Here is a 25,003-nt window from a genome sequence, read left to right as displayed (position 1 = left end):
TGGAACTAATGTCTGAAACATGATAATGGGAAAAAAAGAACCTAGCAATTCTTTGTATTTTAGGTCACACAAATATGCGCAAGATACGGAATTGTGAGTACAGCCCCACCTTTTGTGAGCATCTTCATTGTCAACCCATGTAAAGTTAGCATCTGTTTGTACACAGTAGACCTATCTACTGTTGGTTTCATTGATTGTGGCAAGTCCTTCAAAACCTTTTCTTGACTTGCCTTTTCCCACATCCTCTGTGAACGCTTAGCTTACTAAATTACTAAAGTTATTAATTAAGTTATTAATTTCTGCTTTTTCATCGTATCTTCTTGGTGATTGTTGGGTGCCTTCGATATCATACATGTGGATATGATGTAAGAACCTGCCTAGCAAACACATGTGTTACTTCCATGTTGTGGTTCCATGGTGTAATGGTTAGCACTCTGGACTTTGAATCCAGTGATCCGAGTTCAAATCTCGGTGGAACCTGATTTTAAGCCAGAGTACAGGTGAAAAAAAAAAATCCTTTCCACATCTAGCTTAAAGTAGGCTTACAGGTAAAAAGTCTAAACTAAAAAGCCAACGTTGGCTTGAGGTGGCTTGTCTCTGTTGCAAACACTGTTAAACTGTAACTTTACATTCTAGAATGGTAATGTTTCACTCTTGAACTGCATCTTAAAACTTCTAGAACATCACTCTATCATTTTAGAACTACAACTTAACATTCTAGAACTGCGATTAGCATTCTAGAACCGCATCTTAACATTCTAGAACTGTATCTTAAAATTCCAGAACTGCAGCTTAACATTCTAGAAGTTCAACTTAACATTCTAGAACTACAATTTAACATTCTAGAACTGTAATTAACATTATAAAACTGCATCTTAAAATTCCAGAAGTACAACTTAACATTCTAGAACTGCGATTAGCATTCTAGAACCGCATCTTAACATTCTGGAACAGCATCATAAAATTCCAGAACTGCAGCTTAACATTCTTGAACTGCGAATTGAGCTGATGAGAAAAGCAAAGGTCAAATCACTGCTTTGATGATTACAACCTTTCCTTGTAACGTCAGTCCTCTTAGTCTCCAGTAGGCTGGCTGTGGCTCAGAAGTGGAGTGGATCAACTTTCAACCACAAAATGGGCAGTTCAATCCCAGTATAACAATCCCTGCAAATAACAATCTAGAATTTGCCTACATTGTATGATCATGTCCTATGCTGACCTTCTGTTCCTCAGATCAGAATAAAGTCTGGTGACAACACACCTTAAAATTCTAGAACTTCAACCTAACATTCTAGAACTACAATTTAACATTCTAGAACTGTAATTAACATCATAGAACTGCATCTTAAAATTCCAAAACTGCAGTTTAACATTCTAGAAGTGCAACTTGAGCTGATGAGTAAAAGCTAAGGAAAAATCACTGCTTTGATGATTACAACATTTTCCTATAATCTCAGTCCTCTAAGTCTCCAGTACCCTAGTACTCTGCCTGTCTTTCCCTACCATGTCTGACCAATTTGTTTTCCCTACATCTACCACAAACACTGTTAAACTGTAACTTCTAAATTCTACATTCTCTCAGTCTAATGGGTTGCTATGTCACTTTGAATACAGAGGTGAGGGTCACATCGGTACCGGCTGGCCACACGCCCTCTGGGAATCTGGTTCAGATCATAGATGTCTTTTTAATGCTTTCCGCGCTAAGCTGCTGGTGGACGTTTTGGCCTACTGGGACATTTCTAGACTCAGGTGGACATTGAGGACAGAAACATTGATGGAACTTGATTCCCACCACAGGGTTTAGCCTGTATTGCACATTGGGGTACAATTTCAGTAAGATGCCTTCACATCCCGCACAGTGTATTGCCATTGTCAAGCACATTGCCACCCTGGTGACTTTCTTCCATGTCCCCATACATGCCCATATATTTGGACTGACAATTGAGAAACCTTCCCTTCATATCTATGACCTGGATGACTAAGCACCTACTATATCATGACATGTTTGATTTAGTGTATTATAATTTTCCTGACGATTCCTACTAAAGATACATTCATTGGGTCAGGATGGCCGAGCGGTCCAAGGCGCTGCGTTAAGGTCGCAGTCTCCACTGGAGGCGTGGGTTCAAATCCCACTTCTGACAGCAAATCTTTTCCTTTGGAACTAATGTCTGAAACATGATAATGGGAAAAAAAAGAACCTAGCAATTCTTTGTATTTTAGGTCACACGAATATGCGCAAGATACGGAATTGTGAGTACAGCCCCACCTTTTGTGAGCATCTTCATTGTCAACCCATGTAAAGTTAGCATCTGTTTGTACACAGTAGACCTATCTACTGTTGGTTTCATTGATTGTGGCAAGTCCTTCAAAACCTTTTCTTGACTTGCCTTTTCCCACATCCTCTGTGAACGCTTAGCTTACTAAATTACTAAAGTTATTAATTAAGTTATTAATTTCTGCTTTTTCATCGTATCTTCTTGGTGATTGTTGGGTGCCTTCGATATCATACATGTGGATATGATGTAAGAACCTGCCTAGCAAACACATGTGTTACTTCCATGTTGTGGTTCCATGGTGTAATGGTTAGCACTCTGGACTTTGAATCCAGTGATCCGAGTTCAAATCTCGGTGGAACCTGATTTTAAGCCAGAGTACAGGTGAAAAAAAAATACTTTCCACATCTAGCTTAAAGTAGGCTTACAGGTAAAAAGTCTAAACTAAAAAGCCAATGTTGGCTTGAGTTGGCTTGTCTCTGTTGCAAACACTGTTAAACTGTAACTTTACATTCTAGAATGGTAATGTTTCACTCTTGAACTGCATCTTAAAACTTCTAGAACATCACTCTATCATTTTAGAACTACAACTTAACATTCTAGAACTGCGATTAGCATTCTAGAACCGCATCTTAACATTCTAGAACTGTATCTTAAAATTCCAGAACTGCAGCTTAACATTCTAGAAGTTCAACTTAACATTCTAGAACTACAATTTAACATTCTAGAACTGTAATTAACATTATAAAACTGCATCTTAAAATTCCAGAAGTACAACTTAACATTCTAGAACTGCGATTAGCATTCTAGAACCGCATCTTAACATTCTGGAACAGCATCATAAAATTCCAGAACTGCAGCTTAACATTCTTGAACTGCGAATTGAGCTGATGAGAAAAGCAAAGGTCAAATCACTGCTTTGATGATTACAACCTTTCCTTGTAACGTCAGTCCTCTTAGTCTCCAGTAGGCTGGCTGTGGCTCAGAAGTGGAGTGGATCAACTTTCAACCACAAAATGGGCAGTTCAATCCCAGTATAACAATCCCTGCAAATAACAATCTAGAATTTGCCTACATTGTATGATCATGTCCTATGCTGACCTTCTGTTCCTCAGATCAGAATAAAGTCTGGTGACAACACACCTTAAAATTCTAGAACTTCAACCTAACATTCTAGAACTACAATTTAACATTCTAGAACTGTAATTAACATTAAAGAACTGCATCTTAAAATTCCAAAACTGCAGTTTAACATTCTAGAAGTGCAACTTGAGCTGATGAGTAAAAGCTAAGGAAAAATCACTGCTTTGATGATTACAACATTTTCCTATAATCTCAGTCCTCTAAGTCTCCAGTACCCTAGTACTCTGCCTGTCTTTCCCTACCATGTCTGACCAATTTGTTTTCCCTACATCTACCACAAACACTGTTAAACTGTAACTTCTAAATTCTACATTCTCTCAGTCTAATGGGTTGCTATGTCACTTTGAATACAGAGGTGAGGGTCACATCGGTACCGGCGGGCCACGCGCCCCTCTGGGAATCTGGTTCAGATCATAGATGTCTTTTTAATGCTTTCACGGTGGCTAATTGGTGGACGTTTTGGCCTACTGGGACATTTCTAGACTCAGGTGGACATTGAGGACAGAAACATTGATGGAACTTGATTCCCACCACAGGGTTTAGCCTGTATTGCACATTGGGGTACAATTTCAGTAAGATGCCTTCACATCCCGCAACAGTGTATTGCCATTGTCAAGCACATTGCCACCCCTGGTGACTTTCTTCCATGTCCCCATACATGCCCATATATTTGGACTGACAATTGAGAAACCTTCCCTTGATATCTATGACCTGGATGACTAAGCACCTACTATATCATGACATGTTTGATTTAGTGTATTATAATTTTCCTGACGATTCCTACTAAAGATACATTCATTGGGTCAGGATGGCCGAGCGGTCCAAGGCGCTGCGTTAAGGTCGCAGTCTCCACTGGAGGCGTGGGTTCAAATCCCACTTCTGACAGCAAATCTTTTCCTTTGGAACTAATGTCTGAAACATGATAATGGGAAAAAAAGAACCTAGCAATTCTTTGTATTTTAGGTCACACGTATATGGATAAAGGAATGCAAGTGTGAGTACAGCCCCACCTTTTGTGAGCATCTTCATTGTCAACCCATGTAAAGTTAGCATCTGTTTGTACACAGTAGACCTATCTACTGTTGGTTTCATTGATTGTGGCAAGTCCTTCAAAACCTTTTCTTGACTTGCCTTTTCCCATCATCCTCTGTGAACGGCTTAGCTTACTAAATTACTAAAGTTATTAATTAAGTTATTAATTTCTGCTTTTTCATCGTATCTTCTTGGTGATTGTTGGGTGCCTTCGATATCATACATGTGGATATGATGTAAGAACCTGCCTAGCAAACACATGTGTTACTTCCATGTTGTGGTTCCATGGTGTAATGGTTAGCACTCTGGACTTTGAATCCAGTGATCCGAGTTCAAATCTCGGTGGAACCTGATTTTAAGCCAGAGTACAGGTGAAAAAAAAAATCCTTTCCACATCTAGCTTAAAGTAGGCTTACAGGTAAAAAGTCTAAACTAAAAAGCCAACGTTGGCTTGAGGTGGCTTGTCTCTGTTGCAAACACTGTTAAACTGTAACTTTACATTCTAGAATGGTAATGTTTCACTCTTGAACTGCATCTTAAAACTTCTAGAACATCACTCTATCATTTTAGAACTACAACTTAACATTCTAGAACTGCGATTAGCATTCTAGAACCGCATCTTAACATTCTAGAACTGTATCTTAAAATTCCAGAACTGCAGCTTAACATTCTAGAAGTTCAACTTAACATTCTAGAACTACAATTTAACATTCTAGAACTGTAATTAACATTATAAAACTGCATCTTAAAATTCCAGAAGTACAACTTAACATTCTAGAACTGCGATTAGCATTCTAGAACCGCATCTTAACATTCTGGAACAGCATCATAAAATTCCAGAACTGCAGCTTAACATTCTTGAACTGCGAATTGAGCTGATGAGAAAAGCAAAGGTCAAATCACTGCTTTGATGATTACAACCTTTCCTTGTAACGTCAGTCCTCTTAGTCTCCAGTAGGCTGGCTGTGGCTCAGAAGTGGAGTGGATCAACTTTCAACCACAAAATGGGCAGTTCAATCCCAGTATAACAATCCCTGCAAATAACAATCTAGAATTTGCCTACATTGTATGATCATGTCCTATGCTGACCTTCTGTTCCTCAGATCAGAATAAAGTCTGGTGACAACACACCTTAAAATTCTAGAACTTCAACCTAACATTCTAGAACTACAATTTAACATTCTAGAACTGTAATTAACATTAAAGAACTGCATCTTAAAATTCCAAAACTGCAGTTTAACATTCTAGAAGTGCAACTTGAGCTGATGAGTAAAAGCTAAGGAAAAATCACTGCTTTGATGATTACAACATTTTCCTATAATCTCAGTCCTCTAAGTCTCCAGTACCCTAGTACTCTGCCTGTCTTTCCCTACCATGTCTGACCAATTTGTTTTCCCTACATCTACCACAAACACTGTTAAACTGTAACTTCTAAATTCTACATTCTCTCTCAGTCTAATGGGTTGCTATGTCACTTTGAATACAGAGGTGAGGGTCACATCGGTACCGGCTGGCCACACGCCCTCTGGGAATCTGGTCCAGATCATAGATGTCTTTTTAATGCTTTCACGTGGCTAACTGGTGGACGTTTTAGCCTACTGGGACATTTCTAGACTCAGGTGGACATTGAGGACAGAAACATTGATGGAACTTGATTCCCACCACAGGGTTTAGCCTGTATTGCACATTGGGGTACAATTTCAGTAAGATGCCTTCACATCCCGCACAGTGTATTGCCATTGTCAAGCACATTGCCACCCTGGTGACTTTCTTCCATGTCCCCATACATGCCCATATATTTGGACTGACAATTGAGAAACCTTCCCTTGATATCTATGACCTGGATGACTAAGCACCTACTATATCATGACATGTTTGATTTAGTGTATTATAATTTTCCTGACGATTCCTACTAAAGATACATTCATTGGGTCAGGATGGCCGACGGTCCAAGGGCGTGCGTTAAGGTCGCAGTCTCCACTGGAGGCGTGGGTTCAAATCCCACTTCTGACAGCAAGTCTTTTCCTTTGGAACTAATGTCTGAAACATGATAATGGGAAAAAAAAGAACCTAGCAATTCTTTGTATTTTAGGTCACACGAATATGCGCAAGATACGGAATTGTGAGTACAGCCCCACCTTTTGTGAGCATCTTCATTGTCAACCCATGTAAAGTTAGCATCTGTTTGTACACAGTAGACCTATCTACTGTTGGTTTCATTGATTGTGGCAAGTCCTTCAAAACCTTTTCTTGACTTGCCTTTTCCCACATCCTCTGTGAACGCTTAGCTTACTAAATTACTAAAGTTATTAATTAAGTTATTAATTTCTGCTTTTTCATCCATTCCTTCCCCATTCCTTGTGTGAATGTTCTCTTTATTCCTTCCATGTTGTGTTCCATGGTTATGTCAATTCTGGTTTCGAGATCCATTGATCCATTCAGGTTTCGATTTCCATTCCACTTTCCACATCTTGTTTCCGTTATTTGTCCTTCCTTTCTTCTTCCATTCCATTGTCATTTCCCTCTTGTTTCCACATCTTCCATTTATCCATGTTCATTCCTTTCCATTCTAGAACTCCATTCCATTCCTTCTTCCATTCCTTCTTCCATTCCTTTCTTCCATTCTAATTCCTTTCATTCTAGAACTTCCTTCTTTATTCCTTCCATCTTCAAAATTCCATTCTTTCTTTATTCCATTCCATTCCATCTTCCTTCATGTCCATAAATTCCAGGCTTCCTTCTTTCATTCTTGTTTCTTGGTCCATTCCGTCCATTCAATTCTTCCTTCCAGTCCTCTTGGTCTCCATTAGGCTGGCTGTGGCTCTCCCAAGTCCTTTCGTTGATTTCAATCCATTTTCTTCGTCCACAAATATTTCAATCCATTCCACCATTGTGATCCATGTCCTGTCTTTGACCTTCTGTTCCTCAGATCAGGGCTAAAGTCTGTGTTTCTTTCCATTCATTCAACCCTGTTCTAGAACTTCCTGATTGAACATTCCATTCCTTCAGTGCCATTCCATCTTAAAGGTGCAGTTCCATTCCGGGGTCTGGCAGGCCCGATGGTCCGGCTGGGGCGTCCGCATTGATTCCATTTCCTATAATCCTCCGGTCCTCCGTCCTCCGGTACCCTGGTGCTCTGCCTGTCTTCCCTACCATGTCTGACCAGTTTGTTTCCATCCACCACTGTTGGCTTCTACGTTCTCTCGGTCAATGCGTTCCATGTCCTGAGATACCGTTGGTCCGGCCCTCTGGGGATCTGGTCCCGGATCATGAATGTCTTTTTGTCTTTCCGTCCTTCTGGTGGTTGGTTTTTGGCTGGGGACGTTCCTGGACTCCGGGTGGTTGGTTGGTCGGATTCCACGGTTCCATGTATTGCGTTGGGGATTCGTTCAGTGGATGCCTTCTGTCCACTGGTGTGCCGATTGTCCGGCCACCCTGGTGTTTCTTCCATGTCCATTTGTGCCGCGTATTTGGGCCGGTTCTTCCTTCCGCCATCTGCCGGCCTGGGTGTCGTGTTTGATTTGGGTGTCGTTTTCCTGTGCGTTCCTCCGTTCGATTGGGTCCGGGTCCTTCCGGTCCATTTCCGCGTTCGGGTCCGCGGTCTCCACTGGGCGTTCAGGTTCAAATCCACTTCCTGACAGCAAATCTTTCCTTCGGGTTAATGTCTGGGCATGATGGGGCCGATTCTTTGTTTTCGGGTCCACCTGGGTCATCGCCAGATCACCGGATTGTGGTCTGGCCGCTGTGGGCATCTTCCGTTGTCAGCCATGTAAAGGGATTCTGTTTATTTTGGTGGGCCTATCTGTTGGTTTCGATTCGGTGTGTGGGTCCTTCCGTGCCGGCTTTTCCATCCTGTGGGCGCTTCCGTTAAAGTTGTTGGTCTGGGGTTGATGATTCGTCGATCTTCGATTGATTTGGGTCTCCGGTCCATCCGCCATTATGCCAGAGGTCCGTGTATTCCTTCCGTATTTATTGATTTCCATGGTCCATGATAGTTGTTTTCTGGACTTCAGATCCGGTGATCCCGGGTTCCGTCGGTTGGTCTGGGTCCTTTCATCCTGGTGCGGCTTCCGCCGCCCGTTGGCCGGGTGGCTTCGTCTCCTGTTCGGCTGGGAATGTGGTGTGTTTCACTCTTCCGTCATGGGCGTTTGTCACTCTGTCGTTTTGGGACTGTTCTGGGATTCGCGTTCCGTTTCCGGCTCTTCGTTTCATGTCTTCACGATTCCCGTTTCGGCTGCTTCAGTTCCGGCGATTCAGTTGTGTTCCTGGGGCATGGTCCGTCTTCGATTCCTGACTTAACGTTCGATTCGCGTTCGTCGATTCGCGGATTGGTCGATGATTCCTTTTCCTTCGCGTCCGGTCCTCTTGGTCCTCAGTGCTGGGCTGGCTGTGGCTCCGGGGTGGATCGGCTTTCCGTGGTTCCGGTCCGGTGCCATATTTTCCGCACATTTTAGAACTACAACTTAATTTCTAGAACTCGCGATTAGCATTCTAGAACCCGCATCTTAACATTCTAGAACTGTACATCTTTAAAATTCCCAGAACTGCAGCTTAACATTCTAGAAGTTCAACTTAACATTCTAGAACTACAATTTAACATTCTAGAACTATGGTAACATTATAAAACTGCATCTTAAAATTCCAGAGGTACAACAACATTCTAGAACTGCGATTAGCATTCTAGAACCGCATCTTAACATTCTGGAACAGCATCATAAAATTCAGAACTGCAGCTTAACATTCTTGAACTGCGGTCAGGCGATGAGAAAAGCAAAGGTCAAATCACTGCTTTGATGATTACAACCTTTTCCTTATAGCACGTCAGTCCTCTTAGTCTCAATGGAAGCTGGCTGTGGCTCAGAAGTGGAGTGGATCAACTTTCAGCCACAAAATGGGCAGTTCAATCAGTATAACAATCCTGCAAACAATCTAGGAATTTGCCCACCATTGTATGATCATGTCCTATGCTGACCTTCTGTTCCTCAGATCAGAATAGAAGTCTGGTGCCAACACACCTTAAAATTCTAAGAACTTCAACCTAACATTCTAGAACTACAATTTAACATTCTAGAACTGTAATTAACATTAAAGAACTGCATCTTAAAATTCCAAAACTGCAGTTAAACATTCTAGAAGTGCAACTTGAGCTGATGAGTAAAAGCTAAGGAAAAATCACTGCTTTGATGATTACAACATTTTCCTATAATCTCAGTCCCCTAAGTCTCCAGTACCCTAGCACTCTGCCTGTCTTTCCCTACCATGTCTGACCAATTTGTTTTCCCTACATCTACCACAAACACTGTTAAACTGTAACTTCTAAATTCTACATTCTCTCAGTCTAATGGGTTGCTATGTCACTTTGAATACAGAGGTGAGGGTCACATCGGTACCGGCTGGCCACACGCATTTTGGGAATCTGGTCCAGATCATAGATGTCTTTTTAATGCTTTCACGTGGCTAACTGGTGGACGTTTTAGCCTACTGGGACATTTCTAGACTCAGGTGGACATTGAGGACAGAAACATTGATGGAACTTGATTCACACCACAGGGTTTAGCCTGTATTGCACATTGGGGTACAATTTCAGTAAGATGCCTTCACATCCCGCACAGTGTATTGCCATTGTCAAGCACAGCACCCCACCCTGGTGACTTTCTTCCATGTCCCCATACATGCCCATATATTTGGACTGACAATTGAGAAACCTTCCCTTGATATCTATGACCTGGATGACTAAGAACCTACTATATCATGACATGTTTGATTTAGTGTATTATAATTTTCCTGACGATTCCTACTAAAGATACATTCATTGGGTCAGGATGGCCGAGCGGTCCAAGGCGCTGAGTTAAGGTCGCAGTCTCCACTGGAGGCGTGGGTTCAAATCCCACTTCTGACAGCAAGTCTTTTCCTTTGGAACTAATGTCTGAAACATGATAATGGGAAAAAAAAGAACCTAGCAATTCTTTGTATTTTAGGTCACACACGAATATGCGCAAGATACGGAATTGTGAGTACAGCCCCACCTTTTGTGAGCATCTTCATTGTCAACCCATGTAAAGTTAGCATCTGTTTGTACACAGTAGACCTATCTACTGTTGGTTTCATTGATTGTGGCAAGTCCTTCAAAACCTTTTCTTGACTTGCCTTTTCCCACATCCTCTGTGAACGCTTACCTTACTAAATTACTAAAGTTATTAATTAAGTTATTAATTTCTGCTTTTTCATCATATCTTCTTTGTGATTGTTGGGTGCCTTCGATATCATACATGTGGATATGATGTAAGAACCTGCCTAGCAAACACATGTGTTACTTCCATGTGTTGGTTCCATGGTGTAATGGTTAGCACTCTGGACTTTGAATCCAGTGATCCGAGTTCAAATCTCGGTGGAACCTGATTTTAAGCCAGAGTACAGGTGAAAAAAAAAATCCTTTCCACATCTAGCTTAAAGTAGGCTTACAGGTAAAAAGTCTAAACTAAAAAGCCAACGTTGGTTGAAACTGTAACTTCTAAATTCTACATTCTCTCAGTCTAATGGGTTGCTATGTCACTTTGAATACAGAGGTGAGGGTCACATCGGTACCGGCTGGCCTCACGCCCTCTGGGAATCTGGTCCAGATCATAAGATACATGAGACTCTTAATCTCAGGGTCGTGGGTTCGAGCCCCACGTTGGGCGGTGGTGGTTTTGAGAGTGGGAATCTCTTACTTAGGCACAGTGTCAGGTGGCTCTGGTTTGCTTGAAGCAGATCAACTTTCAACCACAAAAAGGGCAGTTCAATCCCTTCAACTAACAGTCTAGAATATACCTGCGTTGTACGATCATGTGCTACGCTCACTTCCTGTTGCTCTGATCAGAATATATTCTGGTGAAAAGCATCTTTACCATTCTAGAGTTGTATGTAAAACTCTAGAACTGCAGCTTAACATTCTAGTCTGAAATTTAACGTTCTCAAGCACAAAAAAATTCTGGCTACCGCAATTTAACATTCCAGAACTGCAGCTTAACATTCTTGAACTGCGAATTGAGCTGAATATTACAACCTTTCCTTATGATGTCAGTACTCTTAGTCTCCAGTAGGTTGGCTGTGGATCAGAGGTGGAGCGGATCAACTTTTAACCACAAGATATGATGTAAGAAACTACCGAGCAAACCCATAACTTTTCAGTCTGGTGGTTCTGTGGTGTAATGGTTAGCACTCTAGACTCACATTCAAGTGATCTGAATTCAAATCTCAGTGGAACCTGGTTTTAAGCCAGAGTACAGGTGAAGAAATAACAACCTTTCCATATTTAGCTTAAAGTAGATTTACAGGTAAAAAGTCTGAAGTAAAAAGACAGTAATGGCTTGAGGTGGCTTGCTGACTTAACAGTGACCAGAAATTGTCTCTGTTCCTTGAAGGTGGCTGCAAAACAAATCTTATCGTGTGTTATCGCAGATTAGTCTAATGGGTTTCTATGTCACTTTGAATACAGAGGTGAGGGTCACATCGGTACCGGCTGGCCACACGCATCTGGGAATCTGGTTCAGATCATAGATGTCTTTTTGATACTTTCACGTGGCTAATTGGTGGACGTTTTGGCCTACTGGGACATTTCTAGACTCAGGTGGACATTGAGGACAGAAACATTGAAGGAACTTGATTCCCACCACAGGGTTTAGCCTGTATTGCACATTGGGGTACAATGTCAGTAAGATGCCTTCACATCCCGCACAGTGTATTGCCATTGTCAAGCACATTGCCACCCTGGTGACTTTCTTCCATGTCCCCATACATGCCCATATATTTGGACTGACAATTGAGAAACCTTCCCTTGATATCTATGACCTGGATGACTAAGAACCTACTATATCATGACGTTTGATTCAGTGTATTATAATTTTCCTGACGATTCCTACTAAGGATACACTCATTGGGTCAGGATGGCCGAGCGGTCCAAGGCGCTGCGTTAAGGTCGCAGTCTCCACTGGAGGCGTGGGTTCAAATCCCACTTCTGACAGCAAGTCTTTTCCTTTGGAACTAATGTCTGAAACATGATAATGGGAGAAAAAAAGAACCTAGCAATTCTTTGTATTTTAGGTCACACGAATATGCGACAAGATAATGGAATTGTGAGTACAGCCCCACCTTTTGTGAGCATCTTCATTGTCAACCCATGTAAAGTTAGCATCTGTTTGTACACAGTAGACCTATCTACTATTGGTTTCATTGATTGTGGCAAGTCCTTCAAAACCTTTTCTTGACTTGCCTTTTCCCACATCCTCTGTGAACGCTTAGCTTACTAAATTACTAAAGTTATTAATTAAGTTATTAATTTCTGCTTTTTCATCGTATCTTCTTGGTGATTGTTGGGTGCCTTCGATATCATAGATGTGCATATGATGTAAGAACCTGCCTAGCAAACACATGTGTTACTTCCATGTTGTGGTTCCATGGTGTAATGGTTAGCACTCTGGACTTTGAATCCAGTGATCGGAGTTCTAATCTCGGTGGAAACTGATTTTAAGCCAGAGTACAGGTGAAAAAAAAATATCCTTTCCACATCTAGCTTAAAGTAGGCTTACAGGTAAAAAGTCTAAACTAAAAAGCCAACGTTGGCTTGAGGTGGCTTGTCTCTGTTGCAAACACTGTTAAACTGTAACTTTACATTCTAGAATGGTAATGTTTCACTCTTGAACTGCATCTTAAAACTTCTAGAACATCACTCTATCATTTTAGAACTACAACTTAACATTCTAGAACTGCGATTAGCATTCTAGAACCGCATCTTAACATTCTAGAACTGTATCTTAAAATTCCAGAACTGCAGCTTAACATTCTAGAAGTTCAACTTAACATTCTAGAACTACAATTTAACATTCTAGAACTGTAATTAACATATAAAACTCCATCTTAAAATTCCAGAAGTACAACTTAACATTCTAGAACTACGATTAGCATTCTAGAACCGCATCTTAACATTCTGGAACAGCATCATAAAATTCCAGAACTGCAGCTTAACATTCTTGAACTGCGAATTGAGCTGATGAGAAAAGCAAAGGTCAAATCACTGCTTTGATGATTACAACCTTTCCTTGTAACGTCAGTCCTCTTAGTCTCCAGTAGGCTGGCTGTGGCTCAGAAGTGGAGTGGATCAACTTTCAACCACAAAATGGGCAGTTCAATCCCAGTATAACAATCCCTGCAAATAACAATCTAGAATTTGCCTACATTGTATGATCATGTCCTATGCTGACCTTCTGTTCCTCAGATCAGAATAAAGTCTGGTGCCAACACACCTTAAAATTCTAGAACTTCAACCTAACATTCTAGAACTACCAATTTAACATTCTAGAACTGTAATTAACATTAAAGAACTGCATCTTAAAATTCCAAAACTGCAGTTTAACATTTTAGAACTGCAACTTGAGCTGATGAGTAAAAGCAAAGGTAAAATCACTGCTTTGATGATTACAACATTTTCCTATAATCTCAGTCCCCTAAGTCTCCGTCCCTAGTACCTCTCTTTACTCTGCCTGTCTTTCCCTACCATGTCTGACCAATTTGTTTTCCCTACATCTACCACAAACACTGTTAAACTGTAACTTCTAAATTCTACATTCTCTCAGTCTAATGGGTTGCTATGTCACTTTGAATACAGAGGTGAGGGTCACATCGGTACCGGCTGGCCACACGCCCTCTGGGAATCTGGTCCAGATCATAGATGTCTTTTTAATGGCTTTCACGTGGGCAATTGGTGGACGTTTTAGCCTACTGGGACATTTCTAGACTCAGGTGGACATTGAGGACAGAAACATTGATGGAACTTGATTCCCACCACAGGGTTTAGCCTGTATTGCACATTGGGGTACAATGTTCAGTAAGATGCCTTCACATCCCGCACAGTGTATTGCCATTGTCAAGCACATTGCCACCCTGGTGACTTTCTTCCATGTCCCCATACATGCCCATATATTTGGACTGACAATTGAGAAACCTTCCCTTGATATCTATGACCCGGATGACTAAGCACCTACTATATCATGACATGTTTGATTTAGTGTATTATAATTTTCCGTACGATTCCTACTAAAGATACATTCATTGGGTCAGGATGGCCGAGCGGTCCAGCAGGCTGCGTTAAGGTCGCAGTCTCCACTGGAGGCGTGGGTTCAAATCCCACTTCTGACAGCAAATCTTTTCCTTTGGAACTAATGTCTGAAACATGATAATGGGAAAAAAAGAACCTAGCAATTTTTTGTATTTTAGGTCACACGAATATGCCAAGATACGGAATTGTGAGTACAGCCCCCACCTTTGTGAGCATCTTCATTGTCAACCCATGTAAAGTTAGCATCTGTTTGTACACAGTAGACCTATCTACTGTTGGTTTTTTGATTGTGGCAAGTCCTTCAAAACCTTTTCTTGACTTGCCTTTTCCCACATCCTCTGTGAACGCTTAGCTTACTAAATTACTAAAGTTATTAATTAAGTTATTAATTTCTGCTTTTTCATCGTATCTTCTTGGTGATTGTTGGGTGCCTTCGATATCATACATGTGGATATGATGTAAGAACCTGCCTAGCAAACACATGTGTTACTTCCATGTTGTGGTTCCATGGTGTAATGGTTAGCACTCTGGACTTTGAATCCAGTGATCCGAGTTCAAATCTCGGTGGAACCTGATTTTAAGCCAGAGTACAGGTGAAAAAAAAAAATCCTTTCCACATCTAGCTTAAAGTAGGCTTACAGGTAAAAAGTCTAAACTAAAAAGCCAACGTTGGCTTGAGGTGGCTTGTCTCTGTTGCAAACACTGTTAAACTGTAACTTTACATTCTAGAATGGTAATGTTTCACTCTTGAACTGCATCTTAAAACTTCTAGAACATCACTCTATCATTTTAGAACTACAACTTAACATTCTAGAACTGCGATTAGCATTCTAGAACCGCATCTTAACATTCTAGAACTGTATCTTAAAATTCCAGAACTGCAGCTTAACATTCTAGAAGTTCAACTTAACATTCTAGAACTACAATTTAACATTCTAGAACTGTAATTAACATTATAAAACTGCATCTTAAAATTCCAGAAGTACAACTTAACATTCTAGAACTGCGATTAGCATTCTAGAACCGCATCTTAACATTCTGGAACAGCATCATAAAATTCCAGAACTGCAGCTTAACATTCTTGAACTGCGAATTGAGCTGATGAGAAAAGCAAAGGTCAAATCACTGCTTTGATGATTACAACCTTTCCTTGTAACGTCAGTCCTCTTAGTCTCCAGTAGGCTGGCTGTGGCTCAGAAGTGGAGTGGATCAACTTTCAACCACAAAATGGGCAGTTCAATCCCAGTATAACAATCCCTGCAAATAACAATCTAGAATTTGCCTACATTGTATGATCATGTCCTATGCTGACCTTCTGTTCCTCAGATCAGAATAAAGTCTGGTGACAACACACCTTAAAATTCTAGAACTTCAACCTAACATTCTAGAACTACAATTTAACATTCTAGAACTGTAATTAACATTAAAGAACTGCATCTTAAAATTCCAAAACTGCAGTTTAACATTCTAGAAGTGCAACTTGAGCTGATGAGTAAAAGCTAAGGAAAAATCACTGCTTTGATGATTACAACATTTTCCTATAATCTCAGTCCCCTAAGTCTCCAGTACCCTAGCACTCTGCCTGTCTTTCCCTACCATGTCTGACCAATTTGTTTCCCTACATCTACCACAAACACTGTTAAACTGTAACTTCTAAATTCTACATTCTCTCAGTCTAATGGGTTGCTATGTCACTTTGAATACAGAGGTGAGGGTCACATCGGTACCGGCTGGCCACACGCCCTCTGGGAATCTGGTCCAGATCATAGATGTCTTTTTAATGCTTTCACGTGGCTAACTGGTGGACGTTTTAGCCTACTGGGACATTTCTAGACTCAGGTGGACATTGAGGACAGAAACATTGATGGAACTTGATTCCCACCACAGGGTTTAGCCTGTATTGCACATTGGGGTACAATTTCAGTAAGATGCCTTCACATCCCGCACAGTGTATTGCCATTGTCGCAGCATTACTGCCACCCTGGTGACTTTCTTCCATGTCCCCATCTTAAAATTCCACAAGTACAACTTAACATTCTAGAACTGCGATTAGCATTCTAGAACCGCATCTTTACATTCTAGAACAGCATCATAAAATTCCAGAACTGCAGCTTAACATTCTTGAACTGCGAATTGAGCTGATGAGAAAAGCAAAGGTCAAATCACTGCTTTGATGATTACAACCTTTCCTCATAATGTCAGTCCTCTTAGTCTCCAGTAGGCTGGCTGTGGCTCAGAAGTGGAGCGGATCAACTTTCAACCACAAAATGGGCAGTTCAATCCCAGTATAACAATCCTCAGATCAGACTAAAGTCTGGTGACAACACATCTTAAAATTCTAGAACTTCAACCTAACATTCTAGAACTACAATTTAACATTCCAGAACTGCGATTAGCATTCTAGAACCATTTAATTTAACTTATTTTAAAATTCCAGAACTGCAGCTTAACATTCTAAAAGTTCAACTTACATTCTAGAACTACAATTTAACATTCTAAAACTGTAATTAACATCATAAAACTGCATTTAAATTAAAAATAAAAATAATAAAAAAATTTAAATAATTTAAATATAAAAAAATAATAAATTAATTCAATAAAAAAAAAAAAATTAACATTTATGTAATTAATAAAGAACTGCATCTTTAAAATTCCAAAACTGCAGTTTAACATTCTAGAAGTGCAACTTGAGCTGATGAGTAAAAGCTAAGGAAAAATCACTGCTTTGATGATTACAACATTTTCCTATAATCTCAGTCCTCTAAGTCTCCAGTACCCTAGTACTCTGCCTGTCTTTCCCTACCATGTCTGACCAATTTGTTTTCCCTACATCTACCACAAACACTGTTAAACTGTAACTTCTAAATTCTACATTCTCTCAGTCTAATGGGTTGCTATGTCACTTTGAATACAGAGGTGAGGGTCACATCGGTACCGGCTGGCCACACGCCCTCTGGGAATCTGGTCCAGATCATAGATGTCTTTTTAATGCTTTCACGTGGCTAACTGGTGGACGTTTTAGCCTACTGGGACATTTCTAGACTCAGGTGGACATTGAGGACAGAAACATTGATGGAACTTGATTCCCACCACAGGGTTTAGCCTGTATTGCACATTGGGGTACAATTTCAGTAAGATGCCTTCACATCCCGCACAGTGTATTGCCATTGTCAAGCACATTGCCACCCTGGTGACTTTCTTCCATGTCCCCATACATGCCCATATATTTGGACTGACAATTGAGAAACCTTCCCTTGATATCTATGACCTGGATGACTAAGCACCTACTATATCATGACATGTTTGATTTAGTGTATTATAATTTTCCTGACGATTCCTACTAAAGATACATTCATTGGGTCAGGATGGCCGAGCGGTCCAAGGCGCTGCGTTAAGGTCGCAGTCTCCACTGGAGGCGTGGGTTCAAATCCCACTTCTGACAGCAAGTCTTTTCCTTTGGAACTAATGTCTGAAACATGATAATGGGAAAAAAAAGAACCTAGCAATTCTTTGTATTTTAGGTCACACGCATATTATGCGAAGATAATGGAATTGTGAGTACAGCCCCACCTTTTGTGAGCATCTTCATTGTCAACCCATGTAAAGTTAGCATCTGTTTGTACACAGTAGACCTATCTACTGTTGGTTTCATTGATTGTGGCAAGTCCTTCAAAACCTTTTCTTGACTTGCCTTTTCCCACATCCTCTGTGAACGAGCTTACTAAATTACTAAAGTTATTAATTAAGTTATTAATTTCTGCTTTTTCATCGTATCTTCTTGGTGATTGTTGGGTGCCTTCGATATCATACATGTGGATATGATGTAAGAACCTGCCTAGCAAACACATGTGTTACTTCCATTTTGTGGTTCCATGGTGTAATGGTTAGCACTCTGGACTTTGAATCCAGTGATCCGAGTTCAAATCTCGTGGTGGAACCTGATTTTTAAGCCAGAGTACAGGTGAAAAAAAAAATCCTTTCCACATCTAGCTTAAAGTAGACTTACAGGTAAAAGTCTAAACTAAAAAGCCAACGTTGTCTTGAGGTGGCTTGTCTCTGTTGCAAACACTGTTAAACTGTAACTTTACATTCTAGAATGGTAATGTTTCACTCTTGAACTGCATCTTAAAACTTCTAGAACATCACTCTATCATTTTAGAACTACAACTTAACATTCTAGAACTGCGATTAGCATTCTAGAACCGCAGATCTAACATTCTAGAACTGTATCTTAAAAATTCCAGAACTGCAGCTTAACATTCTAGAAGTTCAACTTAACATTCTAGAACTACAATTTAACATTCTAGAACTGTAATTAACATTATAAAACTGCATCTTAAAATTCCAGAAGTACAACTTAACATTCTAGAACTGCGATTAGCATTCTAGAACCGCATCTTAACATTCTGGAACAGCATCATAAAATTCCAGAACTGCAGCTTAACATTCTTGAACTGCGAATTGAGCTGATGAGAAAAGCAAAGGTCAAATCACTGCTTTGATGATTACAACCTTTCCTTGTAACGTCAGTCCTCTTAGTCTCCAGTAGGCTGGCTGTGGCTCAGAAGTGGAGTGGATCAACTTTCAACCACAAAATGGGCAGTTCAATCCCAGTATAACAATCCCTGCAAATAACAATCTAGAATTTGCCTACATTGTATGATCATGTCCTATGCTGACCTTCTGTTCCTCAGATCAGAATAAAGTCTGGTGCCAACACACCTTAAAATTCTAGAACTTCAACCTAACATTTTAGAACTACAATTTAACATTCTAGAACTGTAATTAACATTAAAGAACTGCATCTTAAAATTCCAAAACTGCAGTTTAACATTCTAGAAGTGCAACTTGAGCTGATGAGTAAAAGCTAAGGAAATATCACTGCTTTGATGATTACAACATTTTCCTATAATCTCAGTCCTCTAAGTCTCCAGTACCCTAGTACTCTGCCTGTCTTTCCCTACCATGTCTGACCAATTTGTTTTCCCTACATCTACCACAAACACTGTTAAACTGTAACTTCTAAATTCTACATTCTCTCAGTCTAATGGGTTGCTATGTCACTTTGAATACAGAGGTGAGGGTCACATCGGTACCGGCTGGCCACACGCCCTCTGGGAATCTGGTCCAGATCATAGATGTCTTTTTATAGCTTAACTGGCTAACTGGTGGACGTTTTAGCCTACTGGGACATTTCTAGACTCAGGTGGACATTGAGGACAGAAACATTGATGGAACTTGATTCCCACCACAGGGTTTAGCCTGTATTGCACATTGGGGTACAATTTCAGTAAGATGCCTTCACATCCCGCACAGTGTATTGCCATTGTCGAGCACATTGCCACCCTGGTGACTTTCTTCCATGTCCCCATCTTAAAATTCCACAAGTACAACTTAACATTCTAGAACTGCGATTAGCATTCTAGAACCGCATCTTAACATTCTAGAACAGCATCATAAAATTCCAGAACTGCAGCTTAACATTCTTGAACTGCGAATTGAGCTGATGAGAAAAGCAAAGGTCAAATCACTGCTTTGATGATTACAACCTTTCCTCATAATGTCAGTCCTCTTAGTCTCCAGTAGGCTGGCTGTGGCTCAGAAGTGGAGCGGATCAACTTTCAACCACAAAATGGACAGTTCAATCCCAGTATAACAATCCTCAGATCAGACTAAAGTCTGGTGACAACACATCTTAAAATTCTAGAACTTCAACCTAACATTCTAGAACTACAACTTAACATTCTAGTACTGCGATTAGCATTCTAGAACCGCATCTTAACATTCTAGAACTGTATTTTAAAATTCCAGAACTGCAGCTTAACATTCTAGAAGTTCAACTTAACATTCTAGAACTACAATTTAACATTCTAGAACTGTAATTAACATTATAAAACTGCATCTTAAAATTCCAGAAGTACAACTTAACATTCTAGAACTGCAATTAGCATTCTAGAACCAATCTTAACATTCTAACAACATCATAAAATTCCAGAACTGCAGCTTAACATTCTTGAACTCAATAGTATAGAAAACAAAGTAAAACTCTTTATATTAAACTTTCCTTTAAGAGTTTATTCATAGCTGGCTGTGCTCAGAAGTGGAGTATAATAAAACAAAATGCATTCAATCAGTATATCATGTCCTATGCTGACCTTCTGTTCCTCAGATCAGAATAAAGTCTGGTACACACACCTTAATCTAGAAGTTCAACTTAACATTCTAGAACTACAATTTAACATTCTAGAACTGTAATTAACATCATAGAACTGCATCTTAAAATTCCAAAACTGCAGTTTAACATTCTAGAAGTGCAACTTGAGCTGATGAGTAAAAGCTAAGGAAAAATCACTGCTTTGATGATTACAACATTTTCCTATAATCTCAGTCCTCTAAGTCTCCAGTACCCTAGTACTCTGCCTGTCTTTCCCTACCATGTCTGACCAATTTGTTTTCCCTACATCTACCACAAACACTGTTAAACTGTAACTTCTAAATTCTACATTCTCTCAGTCTAATGGGTTGCTATGTCACTTTGAATACAGAGGTGAGGGTCACATCGGTACCCGGCCTGGCCACACGCCTCTGGGAATCTGGTTCAGATCATAGATGTCTTTTTAATGCTTTCACGTGGCTAACTGGTGGACGTTTTAGCCTACTGGGACATTTCTAGACTCAGGTGGACATTGAGGACAGAAACATTGATGGAACTTGATTCCCACCACAGGGTTTAGCCTGTATTGCACATTGGGGTACAATTTCAGTAAGATGCCTTCACATCCCGCACAGTGTATTGCCATTGTCAAGCACATTGCCACCCTGGTGACTTTCTTCCATGTCCCCATACATGCCCATATATTTGGACTGACAATTGAGAAACCTTCCCTTGATATCTATGACCTGGATGACTAAGCACCTACTATATCATGACATGTTTGATTTAGTGTATTATAATTTTCCTGACGATTCCTACTAAAGATACATTCATTGGGTCAGGATGGCCGAGCGGTCCAAGGTCGCGCAGTCTCCACTGCAGGCGTGGGTTCAAATCCCACTTCTGACAGCAAGTCTTTTCCTTTGGAACTAATGTCTGAAACATGATAATGGGAAAAAAAAGAACCTAGCAATTCTTTGTATTTTAGGTCACACGAATATGCGCAAGATACGGAATTGTGAGTACAGCCCCACCTTTTGTGAGCATCTTCATTGTCAACCCATGTAAAGTTAGCATCTGTTTGTACACAGTAGACCTATCTACTGTTGGTTTCATTGATTGTGGCAAGTCCTTCAAAACCTTTTCTTGACTTGCCTTTTCCCACATCCTCTGTGAACGCTTACCTTACTAAATTACTAAAGTTATTAATTAAGTTATTAATTTCTGCTTTTTCATCGTATCTTCTTTGTGATTGTTGGGTGCCTTCGATATCATACATGTGGATATGATGTAAGAACCTGCCTAGCAAACACATGTGTTACTTCCATTTTGTGGTTCCATGGTGTAATGGTTAGCACTCTGGACTTTGAATCCAGTGATCCGAGTTCAAATCTCGCTGGAACCTGATTTTAAGCCAGAGTACAGGTGAAAAAAAAATATCCTTTCCACATCTAGCTTAAAGTAGGCTTACAGGTGAAAAGTCTAAACTAAAAAGCCAACGTTGGCTTGAGGTGGCTTGTCTCTATTGCAAACACTGTTAAACTGTAACTTTACATTCTAGAATGGTAATGTTTCACTCTTTAACTGCATCTTAAAACTTCTAGAACATCACTCTATCATTTTAGAACTACAACTTAACATTCTAGAACTGCGATTAGCATTCTAGAACCGCATCGTAACATTCTAGAACTGTATCTTAAAATTCCAGAACTGCAGCTTAACATTCTAGAAGTTCAACTTAACATTCTAGAAGTACAATTTAACATTCTAGAACTGTAATTAACATTATAAAACTGCATCTTAAAATTCCAGAAGTACAACTTAACATTCTAGAACTGCGATTAGCATTCTAGAACCGCATCTTAACATTCTGGAACAGCATCATAAAATTCCAGAACTGCAGCTTAACATTCTTGAACTGCGAATTGAGCTGATGAGAAAAGCAAAGGTCAAATCACTGCTTTGATGATTACAACCTTTCCTTGTAACGTCAGTCCTCTTAGTCTCCAGTAGGCTGGCTGTGGCTCAGAAGTGGAGTGGATCAACTTTCAACCACAAAATGGGCAGTTCAATCCCAGTATAACAATCCCTGCAAATAACAATCTAGAATTTGCCTACATTGTATGATCATGTCCTATGCTGACCTTCTGTTCCTCAGATCAGACTAAAGTCTGGTGACAACACATCCTAAAATTCTAGAACATCACTCTATCATTTTAGAACTACAACTTAACATTCTAGAACTGCGATTAGTATTCTAGAACCGCATCTTAACATTATAGAACTGCATCTTAAAATTCCAGAACGCGGCGTTTAACATTCTAGAAGTTCAACCTAACATTCTAGAACTGTAATTAACATTACAGAACTGCATCTTAAAATTCCATAAGTACAACTTAAAATTCTAGAACTAGAGCTTAACATTCTAGAACTGCCTGGCTAGCTCAGTTGGTAGAGCATGAGACTCTTAATCTCAGGGTCTTGGGTTCGAGCCCAACGTTGGGCGGTGGTGGTTTTGAGAGTGCGAATCTCTTACTTCAGCACGGTGTCAGGTGGCTCTGGTTTGCTTAAAGCAGATCAACTTTCAACCACAAAAAGGGCAGTTCAATCCCTTCAACTAACAGTCTAGAATATACCTGCGTTGTAAGATCATGTGCTACGCTCACTTCCTGTTGCTCTGATCAGAATATATTCTGGTGAAAAGCATCTTTACCATTCTAGAGTTGTATGTAAAACTCTAGAACTGCAGCTTAACATTCTAGTCTGAAATTTAACGTTCTCAAGCACAAACAAATTCTGGCTACCGCAATTTAACATTCCAGAACTGCAGCTTAACATTCTTGAACTGCGAATTGAGCTGAATATTACAACCTTTCCTTATGATGTCAGTACTCTTAGTCTCCAGTAGGTTGGCTGTGGCTCAGAGGTGGAGCGGATCAACTTTTAACCACAAGATATGATGTAAGAAACTACCGAGCAAACCCATAACCTTTCAGTCTGGTGGTTCTGTGGTGTAATGGTTAGCACTCTAGACTCACATTCAAGAGATCTGAGTTCAAATCTCAGTGGAACCTGGTTTTAAGCCAGCGTACAGGTGAAAAAAATATATCCTTTCCACATCTAGCTTAAAGTAGGCTTACAGGTTAAAAGTCTAAACTAAAAAGCCAACGTTGGCTTGAGGTGGCTTGTCTCTGTTGCAAACACTGTTAAACTGTAACTTTACATTCTAGAATGGTAATGTTTCACTCTTGAACTGCATCTTAAAACTTCTAGAACATCACTCTATCATTTTAGAACTACAACTTAACATTCTAGAACTGCGATTAGCATTCTAGAACCGCATCTTAACATTCTAGAACTGTATCTTAAAATTCCAGAACTGCAGCTTAACATTCTTGAACTGCGAATTGAGCTGATGAGAAAAGCAAAGGTCAAATCACTGCTTTGATGATTACAACCTTTCCTTGTAACGTCAGTCCTCTTAGTCTCCAGTAGGCTGGCTGTGGCTCAGAAGTGGAGTGGATCAACTTTCAACCACAAAATGGGCAGTTCAATCCCAGTATAACAATCCCTGCAAATAACAATCTAGAATTTGCCTACATTGTATGATCATGTCCTATGCTGACCTTGTGTTCCTCAGATCAGACTAAAGTCTGGTGACAACACATCTTAAAATTCTAGAACATCACTCTATCATTTTAGAACTACAACTTAACATTCTAGAACTGCGATTAGTATTCTAGAACCGCATCTTAACATTCTAGAACTGCATCTTAAAATTCCAGAACTGCAGCTTAACATTCTTGAACTGCGAATTGAGCTGATGAGAAAAGCAAAGGTCAAATCACTGCTTTGATGATTACAACCTTTCCTTGTAACGTCAGTCCTCTTAGTCTCCAGTAGGCTGGCTGTGGCTCAGAAGTGGAGTGGATCAACTTTCAACCACAAAATGGGCAGTTCAATCCCAGTATAACAATCCCTGCAAATAACAATCTAGAATTTGCCTACATTGTATGATCATGTCCTATGCTGACCTTGTGTTCCTCAGATCAGACTAAAGTCTGGTGACAACACATCTTAAAATTCTAGAACATCACTCTATCATTTTAGAACTACAACTTAACATTCTAGAACTGCGATTAGTATTCTAGAACCGCATCTTAACATTCTAGAACTGCATCTTAAAATTCCAGAACTGCGGCTTAACATTCTAGAAGTTCAACCTAACATTCTAGAACTGTAATTAACATTACAGAACTGCATCTTAAAATTCCATAAGTACAACTTAAAATTCTAGAACTAGAG

At 40.0% G+C, this 25,003-nt stretch overlaps 1 protein-coding gene and 14 non-coding genes across 15 annotated transcripts in view; 14 read left to right on the top strand and 1 right to left on the bottom strand.

Moving 5' to 3' along the window:
• The window catches only part of LOC120554235 (gastrula zinc finger protein XlCGF8.2DB-like), a 147,610-nt gene that overhangs the window by 42,720 nt on the left and 79,887 nt on the right, over nt 1–25,003 (bottom strand). The window lies entirely within an intron of this gene.
• trnaq-uug lies at nt 409–480 on the top strand. The gene has a single exon. It is a non-coding gene; the product is annotated as a tRNA-Gln (tRNA).
• Nucleotides 2,062–2,144, top strand: trnal-aag. The gene has a single exon. It is a non-coding gene; the product is annotated as a tRNA-Leu (tRNA).
• trnaq-uug lies at nt 2,569–2,640 on the top strand. Its single transcript has one exon. It is a non-coding gene; the product is annotated as a tRNA-Gln (tRNA).
• On the top strand, nt 4,222–4,304 carry trnal-aag. The gene has a single exon. It is a non-coding gene; the product is annotated as a tRNA-Leu (tRNA).
• Nucleotides 4,731–4,802, top strand: trnaq-uug. The gene has a single exon. It is a non-coding gene; the product is annotated as a tRNA-Gln (tRNA).
• On the top strand, nt 10,268–10,350 carry trnal-aag. The gene has a single exon. It is a non-coding gene; the product is annotated as a tRNA-Leu (tRNA).
• trnaq-uug lies at nt 10,777–10,848 on the top strand. Its single transcript has one exon. It is a non-coding gene; the product is annotated as a tRNA-Gln (tRNA).
• trnal-aag lies at nt 12,371–12,453 on the top strand. Its single transcript has one exon. It is a non-coding gene; the product is annotated as a tRNA-Leu (tRNA).
• Nucleotides 15,046–15,117, top strand: trnaq-uug. The gene has a single exon. It is a non-coding gene; the product is annotated as a tRNA-Gln (tRNA).
• Nucleotides 17,904–17,986, top strand: trnal-aag. The gene has a single exon. It is a non-coding gene; the product is annotated as a tRNA-Leu (tRNA).
• On the top strand, nt 18,411–18,484 carry trnaq-uug. Its single transcript has one exon. It is a non-coding gene; the product is annotated as a tRNA-Gln (tRNA).
• On the top strand, nt 22,032–22,103 carry trnaq-uug. Its single transcript has one exon. It is a non-coding gene; the product is annotated as a tRNA-Gln (tRNA).
• On the top strand, nt 23,132–23,204 carry trnak-cuu. Its single transcript has one exon. It is a non-coding gene; the product is annotated as a tRNA-Lys (tRNA).
• On the top strand, nt 23,701–23,772 carry trnav-cac. Its single transcript has one exon. It is a non-coding gene; the product is annotated as a tRNA-Val (tRNA).

Source organism: Perca fluviatilis, chromosome 24, assembly GCF_010015445.1.
Source record: "Perca fluviatilis chromosome 24, GENO_Pfluv_1.0, whole genome shotgun sequence".
Lineage (NCBI taxonomy): Eukaryota > Metazoa > Chordata > Actinopteri > Perciformes > Percidae > Perca > Perca fluviatilis.
Note: the sequence above shows the minus strand (reverse complement) of the source record. Positions and strands in the feature narration are given on the sequence as shown.